Source organism: Elephas maximus, chromosome X (genome assembly GCF_024166365.1).
Source record: "Elephas maximus indicus isolate mEleMax1 chromosome X, mEleMax1 primary haplotype, whole genome shotgun sequence".
Lineage (NCBI taxonomy): Eukaryota > Metazoa > Chordata > Mammalia > Proboscidea > Elephantidae > Elephas > Elephas maximus.
Genome location: NC_064846.1, coordinates 139,818,601 through 139,830,927, shown reverse-complemented (window position 1 = coordinate 139,830,927; position 12,327 = coordinate 139,818,601).

The following is a 12,327-nucleotide window of genomic DNA, read 5'->3' as shown; positions in this document are numbered from 1 at the left end:
ATGGCAAGAGAAAAGGTAAGAAGAGCTTGCTCCTAGGACTGGATTTGTATAACAAATAGGTGACAAGGACCTATCTAAGATCTACGAAGAGATAAGCTGAGGGCATGAACTTCTAAAGAGCCTGTGATGAATGATGATAAAAGAATGATGATATGAAATGTCTGTGAAGAGCCAACCAAGCCTTGCCATAGACAACAGATCTGTTTTTACAGATGACTAAGGTTTTGTTTTTTTTTTAAGGAAATGTTTAAGGTAAGACAAGTTCAAGGTTAACTAGGAGGATATGGGTGAGTTTCCACACAGTAAACATAGTATATGGGTGATCAGGAAGATATCAGAGAGTTGATGAACAGAGTGAGAATGGGAGAACCAAAGATTGTTTGGGATGGTCCATACATAGCATGAAAGGTGTAGAGAACTGGAACAAAGTATGGAAGTGCAAAGATATTAGATTGAATCCAAATTTTACTAGAAAGGAGAAAGGAAATTTATAAAAAGGCATAAACTTCAAGCTTTGTTTGACCTCATCATTCATTGGTACTGTAATAGAAAGTACTGTGATGGAAAAATTCACTTGCCCACCCCCACCCCCCAGCTTCTAGTGTACTTGACATCAAATGTCACCACAGCAATAGCCATTGGCATCTTCTGAATCTTCCCATCACTTTTCAGACATTGGGCTTTATAAAGTCTATTAATAATTCTTCATGGATAGTTAAGTTTTGAGCTATAATAAGCCTATTCAAAACATTTCAATAAGTTAGTATCTTAGTTATCTAGTGCAGCTATAACAGAAATACCACAAGTGGATGGCTTTAACAGAGCGAAATTTATTCTCTCACAGTCTATGAGGCTAGAAGTCCAAATTCAAGGCGTCAGCTCCAGGGGAAGGCTTTCTCTCTCTGTCAGCTCTGGAGGAAGGTCCTTATCATCAATCTTCCCCTGGACTAGGAGCTTCTCACCGCAGGGACGCCAGGTCTAAAGGACACACTATTCTCCTGGCTCTTGTTTCTTGGTGGTTTGTGATCCCCCTGTCTCTCTGCTTGCTTCTCTCTTTTACATCTCAAAAGAGATTGGTTTAAAACACAATCTAATCTTGTAGATTGAGTCCTGCCTCATTAACATAACTGCCGCTAATCCCACCTCATCAACATCATGTAGGATTTACAACACAGGAAAATCACCTCAGATGACAAAATGGTGGACAATTAATCACACAATACTGGGAACCATGGCCTAACCAAGTTGACACCCATTTTTGGGGGACACAATTCAATCCATGACCGTAAGGATCTTTCATCTTTTTTGCATGTAATCTAGGAGATGTAAACATATTTCCAAGTATTTCAATTTGAATTTTAATCATCAAATGAGTGTTCTACTAGTTGGTAACTTTTCCTTAGTTTTAGAATTTTACTATTCTTTCTGTAAAGGGCAACAAGTCTCACAGATTTGGCACGATTATTTTTAGACAAAAAGATTACTTTCAGTTTCCTGTTATATACAAGGCAAGGAGATCTGCTACTTATGAGAAACACCATAAAGTGTCCAGCATTACTGAATGAGGAATATTTATGGCCACCTTGAAGGAAGCCCCTGACCCATGGATCAGACTTAAAGTTATTGAGACAAACCAAACAATTAAATATTTAGATTTGATGTGCCTTTCTTTTGTATACTGTTTAAAAATTTTGTTCAACAATTATGAGACCATACATTTCAAGACAATACAAATATGTGCTCTTTTAACATAACTGTATGGAAGACTTTAGAAGGAATTTGGAGAAAGTAAAAGCAAATAAGGGTGCATTGCAAAAATAGGAATGGATTAGGGTAAATGTTGCTCGCTACAGAAGAGGTTTTGCAGGATTCATTCTTTAGAAAAATATCTGTGAGACACGATCATGATAGCTCTGCCCAGGGTTATCCCTTAGAGTTGAATTAATGTTGCCATTATGCTCTGGAAAAATTGAGCTAGTCAAGGAAAGGCTAATTCCATTTTTATTGATACTGCTATTGGAAGACTTGTCCAGTATTTTTAAGCCTGTAAGTGTAATTGTTTCTGAACAGCTGTTAGCTAATCTGAAATAATATGAAGAAAACTAGACCATAAAATTTCACACATATATGAGAATTTATTTGTGCTGGTACAAGGATCTGTATCAGCGTGTGTGTGTGTGTGTGTGTGTGTACACGCACGCGCGTGTGTAGAGTGGTCTTCAAAAAAATTTTTGCTCTTTCAATTCTATTCTTAAGAATACAATAATTATTTATGGAAGGCAATAATTAGGAAGGAGCCCTGGTAGTACAGTGGTTAAGAGCTTAGCTGCTAACCAAAAGGTTCTACTCTGTCCTATAGGGTCGCGATGAGCCAGAATCGACTGAATGGCAACCAATATTATTAGGATAAAAAAAAAAATTTTTTTTATTATTAGGATAGCAACCAATATTATTAGGATAGCCTTGATGAACATAGTAGCCATGAACAAGGCTGGCATTAAACCAATTATGCTCTGGTTGTTAAAATATTGTAATAGACCTTTTTCTTTATATGTTGGTAAATACTCAATATGAGCTCCACTACAGTGTAACCTCTGCCACTTTAGGCACACAACCCCTCCCCCCGGGCACCCTGGACCTCCCAACAACCCAACAACTAAAGGGTTAATACATGGTGCATCAAGGGGCCTCAGGGCCATGATCAGGTGTCCTTTCAGATTGGTAAGAGTTTGAATCTATGTTTGTTAATTATTTTTAATATCACCGCTGGATACAAAGATAGATATGACATGATTCTTGCCTCCCGGAAATTCATATCTAGTGGTGAAAATGTTGTTGTTAGCTGCTTTTGAGTCGCCTGAGTTATGGCAAGCCCACACACAGCTGGATGAAAGCCTGCCCAAGCTACAGAAGTAGATTGCCGGGACTTTCTTCCTAGTGTGTCTTAGTCTGGAAACTTCACTGAAACCTGTTCAGCATCACAGCAACATGCAACCCTCCACTGACGGATGGGAAATCATCTTAACACAAGGTACACTATGATATGCTGAACTTTTAAACTTGGTACTAGGGATTATAGTGGAGGAAGGTATTAATCCTAACAGTGGAGAGATGAGATGACTTCTCAGGGGATACTGGGTTTGATTTGGACCTCGAAAGATAAGCTGGAATCTATCAGTCAATATGGGTGGAGAGGAGAGGGCATTTCAACAAAGGAAATAACTTTATTGAAAACACAGAGAAAAGAGTTTTTGTAAATAATAAATACAGGTGTGTCTGGAATGTGTATGTGATAAGGAATGCAGAGAGAGACATAGGGCAGAGTTTCATTTTTCTTCTTATTCAGCGGGAGCCATCGATGATTGCTGAGGATGCATGAGCCAGTCAGAGTTTTAGAAAGAGAAATCTGGAGGCAATTCGTAAAACAGATGGGAGGGGAGAGATAAGGCAGTTAAATCTGGGAAATCATTTAAGGGCCTTTGCCAGTAATTAAGATCAGGGAACAGCAAACTTTTTCTGTAAAGGTCCACATTGTAAATATTTTACACTTGCAGGCCATATGGTCTCTGTTGCAATTAATGAATTCTGTCCTTGTAGGGGGAAAACAGCCATAGACAAAATCTAATGAATGGGTATGGGTATGTTCCAATAAAACTTCAACAAAAAGGAAGCAGGCCAAATTTACCACATGGGCAATAGTGTGTTGACCCCTGTTCTAGATCATCAGTTATTAATGGAAATACTTTAATTGGGTTTCTTCTAAAGTGGATCCCAAAACAAGGACTTAGAATGCAAATTGTTTTTTGGGATGTTATCCCAGAAAGCACTCTGAAGTAAGAAAGACACTGAGGGAAGAAAGTCAATAAAAAGTCAAATAGTAAATAGATTATTGCTGAAAGTTGGGGACCTTCTTAGAGATTATGTAGAATACACCTCAGAATTGTCACACTATTAAGAAATCTGGGTATATATTCATGATCTCCCACCCCTTTGAGGGACACTTTTGAGTTATTAACTCCCATATATTGCTGAAGTATACTCCCATGACAGAGAATGCCTTCAGGCAAAAAATGCAGGAAGGCATTAGTGTGTATGGGAACTATCTGTAAAGGGGATATGGGCTGGGCAACAGTATACACTTCAGCAGGTATCAAGGCACATGAGTGGTTAAGAAGTTTTATATGATCTCACTTCTATGAAATATCTAGAATAGGTAAATATATAGAGACCAAAGTTTATTAGTGGCTGCCAGGGGCAGGAGGGAGGGAGTAAGATTGAGTCACTACTTACGGGGCACTAAGTTTCTGTTAAGGGTAATAGAAAAAAATGGAAACAGTGGTGGTGGTTGCATAACATGATGAAAGTTGTTAACATCACTGATTGTACATGTGAAAAATGTTGCAATGACAATTTTTCATTTTATATATATACACACGCACACACACACCAAAAAAAAAATAAATTAAAAAGATTACTATATAAATATGAATGAAAACTTTCATACCTAAAATTCAAAAAAAAAAAAAAAAGGTGATTTTGAAATGTGCGCCTACAGTGAGCTCCAATCAAAATCCATGTGTACACTAAGGAAAGATAACTTTTTAAAAACCCATTTGGCCATGGAATAAAAGAATGGCCGTTCTAAATGATAGTTACTAGTAGAGTATACTAGGCCAGTGAGAAACAGGAGGGCAGTTTCAAGAGAAATAAAAAGGTTTAATGGTTTTGCCACAGGTTAGGCTCCCTGGGAAACAGTCTTGAAGACAGAGTTTAGCATGCAAGATGTTTATTGTGAACTGCTTTTGGGAATAACAATTCTCTGTGTGTGTGTGTAGTGTGAAACACAAGTGGAAAGAAGCTGTGATGCCGTCCCAACAAAGGCCCTCAGTCGACCCCATGGGTAACTCTAGAACTGAGGTACCTCTTCAGAGTAATCTTGAGTTGGGGCAAGGGGGTCAGGCCTTTATACTTCCATGTTGGTCAGTCATAGAAAGTTGGTTAGCTTAGAAAGGAGGCATGATCTTGAGTGAAGTTTTCTTCAGCTGAGGCAACCTGGAGAGTTGGCTGACAAATGAGGGTTGTCTTTCTTCAGGAAGCTGGGGGAATAATTCCTAGCTGGCACCTCACAGTACTCACCATAGGTACATTTGATGATGATTGGATATGGACAGATAGGGAGAAAAAAGAGGTAAATATGATAATGGTATTGAGCAACCTTAAGGAAGGTTATACCATTAACTTGAAGTGGCGAAAAAAATCTGAGAGATAAAACAGAACAAACAAAACAAACCCATTGCCCTCGAGTTGATTCTCACCCATAGTAACCCTACAGGAGAGAGTAGAACTGCCTCACAGGGTTCCCAAAGAATACCTGTTGGATCCAAACTGCCAATCTTTTGCTTAGCAGCTGAGCTCTTAACCACTTCGCCACCAGGGCTCCAAGAGGTAAAAACACAGTTAAATTTGAGACCAAAATGACCTGTTTTAGCAATATATCTCATAAAATGAAAAAATACTGAATGAGTCAACCTAGATATGAAAAGATGGAATCTAATTTCACATATATTATATTATCATAATGAGAAAAAGAAGCAAAACAGAACAAGGAAGCAAAAATATTATGTGTGAAGTCTATTTTTCTTAAGGCTGTCGCTGAAATAACGTGTTAATGATGGCATGCTTTCAAGCCGGATGAAAATTAAGAGCTCCCCTTAATAACCATAAAGTGACTTCTCTGGGATAGATAAAAATTAGAATGTGAGAAGCTAATCTCACTATCCATTATTTCAGTAGGGGGATGTAACAAACTAAAATGCAGTACTATGGCCTCTTGTTTACCTCAAGTAATGAAATATGCAACTCAGATTTCCATTTTTCTCAGGAAGTAGTTTTGTTTTGCCCAAAACTGATGATGAAGGTGAAGATGATTTCGCCTCTATGGTTAACTTGTACTTTAGTAACAGTTATCTTTTATTTTGATTACAATAACATAATTCAGAAACAAAATTTAGAGACGGTGGTGAAATATGGTGGCGCAGTGGTTAAGAGCTACAGCTGCTAAACAAAAGGCCGGCAGTTTGAATCCACCAGCCGCTCCTTGGGAACCCTATGGAAGTTTTACTTGTCCTGTAGGGTCGCTATGAGTCGGAATCGACTCTACCGCAACAGGTTTTGTTTTTTTTTTTTTAAATGAAACGTGCATGTTCACAACATAGGGCAACTAGCTCCTAAACCAGCATTAAGAAAATTAACTTGTACATGTAGGAATTAAGGGCTGTATATTGTAGTATAAGGAGCCCTGGTGGTACAATCGGTAAGCATTCAGCTGCTAACCAAAAGGTTGGCATTAGAACCCACCCATTGGCTTCATGAGAGAAAGACCCGGCTATCTGCTTCAGTAAAGATTACAGCCAAGAAGACCCTATGGGGCAGTACTACTCAGTCACTATGACTCAGATTCGACTCGATGGCATCCAAGAACATCAACAATAATATGGTATAACCTGCACATCATTTTTCTAATAATTTGCTCTAGTTCTCTAATAATCTGCATACAACCCATGTGTCTATGATCTGTGTCTGTGGCATGATAGTTCTGAGTTCTTTATGAGGATGTGTCACACTGATCAGCTCAGTGCCCTCCAGGTTGTGAATATCAGGGCTATAAAAAACCAAAAAAACCAAACCCGTTGCCGTCGAGTCGATTCCAACTCGTAGCGACCCTATAGGACAGAGTAGAACCGCCCCAGAGAGTTTCCAAGGAGCACCTGGTGGATTTGAACTAACGGCCTTTTGGTTAGCAGCCATAACACTTACCCACTATGCCACCAGGGTTTCCATCAGGGCCATAATACACCTTAAAAAGAAAATTTTAATAAGAAACAGGTAACTGTCTCAACTTATACAGGTACTTCCAGGTTCTCCTTCCTATGTTACCAGTTACCTACTTCCAGACCATGCTGGGTAGAGTATGGAGTTCTGAACCTATTTTCTGGCACAGAGCCCTTTGGCAGTCAAAAAGATTTATATTCAGACTACTATTTATATATAAATTAAAAAAAATGCATAAGACAGCAAAGGGAACCAAAACTTTTGAGATAGCGCTGTCAAAATGAAAATAAAACATATTTATGATGTGGGAGTAAATATGCTTCTTAACACATTACACAAAAAGATGTAGTGAGAAGGCTCATTATTTCCATAATCTTGAAGCAGTGATGGATATAAACAATATCTCAAGATATGTGCCACAAATGTTCCATGATTTGAAAATAGCTGGGATGTCTACTGGTGACAGAGTCATAGGTACATCTTACTACTGAGGATGGTTATCCAAATAATGCTCGAAGGACACATTTCAGTTAGACGTTAGTGAAAAAACACAAATGTTCTTTTTTTCATCCAATTCTTCAGCCCTCTACATCTCTGAATACACACACTTCCTGGGGACTCACAAATATCAGGTTAGAAACCCCTGGCAAGACCTGCTCTATTGCCCTCTCCTAGGACTATATCTGTGGTGAGTTTGGTGTTGGCCCATCAGTCCAAGGGTCCCCCTGCATACACTCTACATCTATGAAATGCCCCCTGAGGGCACTGCTTTGATGCCTGTGAGGCCAGATGGTGAAGAGAGATAAATGCGAGGACAAGAAGCTGAGACTTTAATCCACACACGTTTTCCAGTCTTTGATTCATTTCTGATAGCATGCCATCATGATCCAAGCAGTGGTTTAGCCTTATAACTCTATTGGTGGTGAACAGCATAGTTTGAAGTAGAGGTGGGGTTGGGTAAGGTATGGGGAGAAAGCATGAGCTAAGTTGGGACATTACTTAAGAATGAAGCGTGAGGTAGCAGGCAGTGTGAAGTACTAAGATTTGATGAGATGAATACGGAATTTGGAGAATGAGTCAAAACTTTCCCTGGTATTATTTCCAAGTCAGGTGGATATGAAAGTTATGATCCACACAGATGCAGGGAAATGAAGACGAGGAATGGATTTGGTTAGGAAACATTATGACTTTGATTTTCAGTGCTCCTCATCTGATACAGTGGCTGAGTGAATGTTCACTATGCTCTTGTTAATGTGGTACTGAAATTCTGGGTGGGAGACTGAGCTGGAGATGTAGGCTGGAAGTTACCTGGAACAAGGTTCAATTTGGATTTGTGAGTATGGTAAGACATCTATAGAACGATATGCAGAATGAGGGAAAAGCAGAGAGTTAAAGACAAAATGTTGGGGTTTTGGAGATGGGGCAGAAACGTTTTCAAAGAAGACACCAAACCACAGGGGACAAGCTTGACATAGATAAGGGACAAAGAGACATTCCAGAGGGGAATCAACACCCTCCCAACTTACATGCTACTGTATCCTAGGCTTTATTTTCATCTCTTTGTATACTGAAAATTCTAATCGTTTTTGCTGTTCAGATTAGCCCACTTTTTTTTTTTTTTGCTCAACATTGTTTTTTAAATTTCAGACTTCATTTTACTTTATTAAGAATATTTTTTAAACGTACCTTTGGTGAGGACATACTGGTTGTATATTGTCAGTTTAGGTTTGTCTGAAAATATCTTCATTTTCCCCTTGTTCTTGAAATATACTTTCACTGGGTGTAGAAGTATAAATTACAGTAATAAATTATCTTTGACAGTATTATTCCACTAATGTTTGGTTTTCATTGTTCTTATTAGTTTTCAACCTAACTCTTACTCCATTGCATGTTTTTTTTTCCAGTTGTTTTAAGTATCTTCTATTTTTTCGTGCTTACATTTTCACTTTAATATGTCTAAGATTGAAACATACACACACAAACACACACACAAGGGATTCACTGGGCTGCTGAATCTGAGAATCAGTGTCTTTCATTGGTTCTGGAAATTTCCCAGGCGTTATCTTTTTCGATACGGCCTCTCTTCCATTCGTCTAATGTGTCCAGAACTCTGATTAGATGTACTTTGAACCTTTTCAATCTATACCTTTGTCTCTTAATTTCTTTTATATTTATTAATTTGTCTTTTTGTGTTGCATTCTGAATTTTTTCAAATGTATTATTTTTTTTAACTATTTCTCTCTTCAATAGTCTCACTTTGTAGCGTTTGTAATTTTAGTTGTTAAATCTGTCATTATTTGACATTTTCATACGTGATTCTTTTCAAGGAAGATTTTTATTTATATCTACCAGGGCTGCGGGCACGACTTTAAATGAAGTAATTAATTTAGGGATCTGGAGGCCTCAGATATACTATGAATTGTGAGTCCAAATCCATATATGTGTGGGTTTTTCACCCCCAACTTTGTCTCATGAATACTAATTATGGCCTTAAAAATCAAGACCCCATCCAGCCCACCACAGATTAGCAGATACACCAGCGCAAACACCGTTTCCAGGGATGACTGACTGCTGTGGACTTAGAGCCCTGGTGGCGTGGTGGTTCAGAGCTTGGCTGTTAACCGAAAGGTCAGCAGTCTGAATCCAGCAGCCACTCATTGGAAACCCTATGGGGCAGTTCTACTTTGTCCTAGAAGGTCACTATGAGTCGTAATTGACTCGATGGCAACGGGTACTGTGGATTCAGTCTTTCATAGTCTTCCACTAAAAAAGTGTATGTGTGTATGAGCATGAGTTGAGTCTAAAATTTTCAGGTTTATTTTACTGGAAGAAGATTCTCTAAACATCTTTTTTAAACATATGCTATAAACGGCTGGCACTATCTAGTTTAACCTAAATGTAAGACTTTTTTTTTAATTAATTTTTTTTATTGTACTTTAAGTGAAAGTTTACAAATCAAGTCAGTCTCTCATACAAAAACTTATACACACCTTGCTTTGTACTCCTAGCTGCTCTCCGCCTATAAGATAAAACACTACTCCTCTGCACCCTGTATTCCCTGTGTCCATTCAACCAATTCCTGTCCCCCTCTGCCTTCTCACCTTCCCTCCAGACAGGAGCTGCCCACATAGTCTCATGTGTCTACTTGAGCCAAGAAGCTCACCCCTCATCAGTATCATTTTCTGTCTTATAGTTCAGTCCGATCCCTGTCTGAAGAGTTGGCTTCAGGAATAGTTCCAGTCTTGGGCCAACAGAGGGTCCAGAGATCATGACCTCCAGGGGTCCCTCTAGTCTCAGTCAGACCATTAAGTCTGGTCTTTTTACAAGAATTTGAGGTCTGCATCCTACTGTAGAGAAAAAATTTTAAGTCATCTGGAGCGCTGGTGGCACAGTGGTTAAGAGCTCAGCTGCCAACCAAAAGGTCGGCAGTTTGAACCCACCATCTGCCCCTTGGAAACCCTATGGGACAGTTCTACTGTCCTATGGGGTCGCTATGAGTCAGAATCAACTCGACAGCAACTTTTTTTTTTTTTAAGAGTAATTATTAACATTCAATACCTGGCTTTGTAGGTTTTTTTTTTTTTTCCTCCAAATTGGGATCATGCTGTCCTGTTTCACGGAGTCCCTGGGTGGTGCCAACAGTGAATGCATTTGGCTGCTAACCAAAGGTTGAAGGTTCAGATTCACACAGAGGTGTTCCTGAAGAAAAAAGGCTTAGTGATATACTTCCCGAAAAATCTGCCATGAAAACCTTACGGAGCACAGTTCTACTCTGAAACACATGGGGTCGCTATAAGTTGGAACTGACTCAGCGGCAACTGATTTGGTGTCATGTTTCATAACTTGCTTTTTCATCTAATGTGTTCATCTTAAGCAAGTGGATTGTGTTTATTCCTACTATGAGATACTAGAAATATTAAAATTCATGTCTTTGTAATGTTATCTTTTTTTTTTTTAATCTTTCCTGATACAACTAATGAGATCAGTTCCTCTGCTGACTGCCAGATCTCTTTTTTCAACCTCTTTTATGGCCATTATATATACACCCTGTCATATCATAATTATCCTTCTTATCTTTCCCATGTTATAAATCTTTGAGGGGTGGCATCTTGTCACAGATGTAACTATGCCCAAGCTACAGCTAAGGGGTTCTTATAACTCTCACACAAGTGTTTATTAACAAAACAAAGATGGGGTCATTTTATACAACCTGGTAGGCAATTTTTTTTTTTTTACCTGTAATGATATATAGCCTGGACAGCTTCCTGAGTCAGTGCACTTAGTTCTACTTCATTCTTTTTAATAACTTTTGTTGTTAGTTGCCATTGAGTCAAGACTTTTTAAGTATTCCTTATAAATTACTTCTTGGGTAAGTTTGCACATTTTTGTTTTTAGATTTCTTCTTTTCGTCCACCAGTGCTTTTTATTTGTGAAAGAAAGAAAATACACACACAAAAAAAAAACCAAGAAGGAATCAGGTAAAATATCTTCTCATTGCCCATGATATTGATGGAGGTGCTACTGAGAAATGCTGTATGAATTACCATTTATTAAATTATGGTTTCTTTAGATGTATGAACAAAATGCAGGCTGTTAAGAATTTAATATGTTGATCATGGCCTGGCAGCCTAAACATTACACAAGAATATTTCCATACAGCACTTCCAGTACCAAGTTATTAGACGTTATGGACTCACAGTTTAAGGTAAGCACCAACATGCTTTAACTCTGTTTATTTTACATCAGAAAACAAAATACAGAGGACCCATGTTTATGGTGGTTTCCAGTCATATTAGTGAATTTATTCTTCACCCTGACCGTTCCTAATATACCCAAACCAAACCCACCGCTGTCCAGTCGATTCCAACTCATAGCGACCCCATAGGGTTTCCAAGGCTGTAAGTTTCTATGGAAGCAGACTGCCACATCTTTCTCTCGCAGAGCCACTGCTGGTTTCGAAACGCTGACCTTTTGGTTAGCAGTTGAACACTTTAACCACTGTGCCACCAGGGTTCCTATTGTTGATATAGTACTCTGAAATTCTCTCTTATTATTTATGACCTTTGATAGTCATGAATAGTCACTTAAGCTGGTTGCTCCAGAAAACAGGTTACAATGACCGATTTTGACGCAGCCAGCAATTACCTTGTATTTTGTTCAACAGCAGCCCTAAGTGCTTTTTTACTTGCTGAAAAGTGATCGTGTTCATTTTAGCTCAACACTACTGTGAATTATGGCTAAGATGTAATTTTTTTTTTTAGTTTGCAGTTTGGAAGTTAGCACACTGAAAAGAGATCTATTATGCCATTGGCACAAACAAGTTTTTGCAAATCTTTGGTAAAGGCTCAACATTAAAAAACTGTTTAATGTCTAAATAAAATGCTTAATGTGTGCACAATAAAGTTGTTCTTATGTTAGGCCGACATTAAAGCAAGATAGAAATAGTTTTTATAGTCAACATTCTGCCACCCTCTGAAATGAAGCACTTTCCAGAAA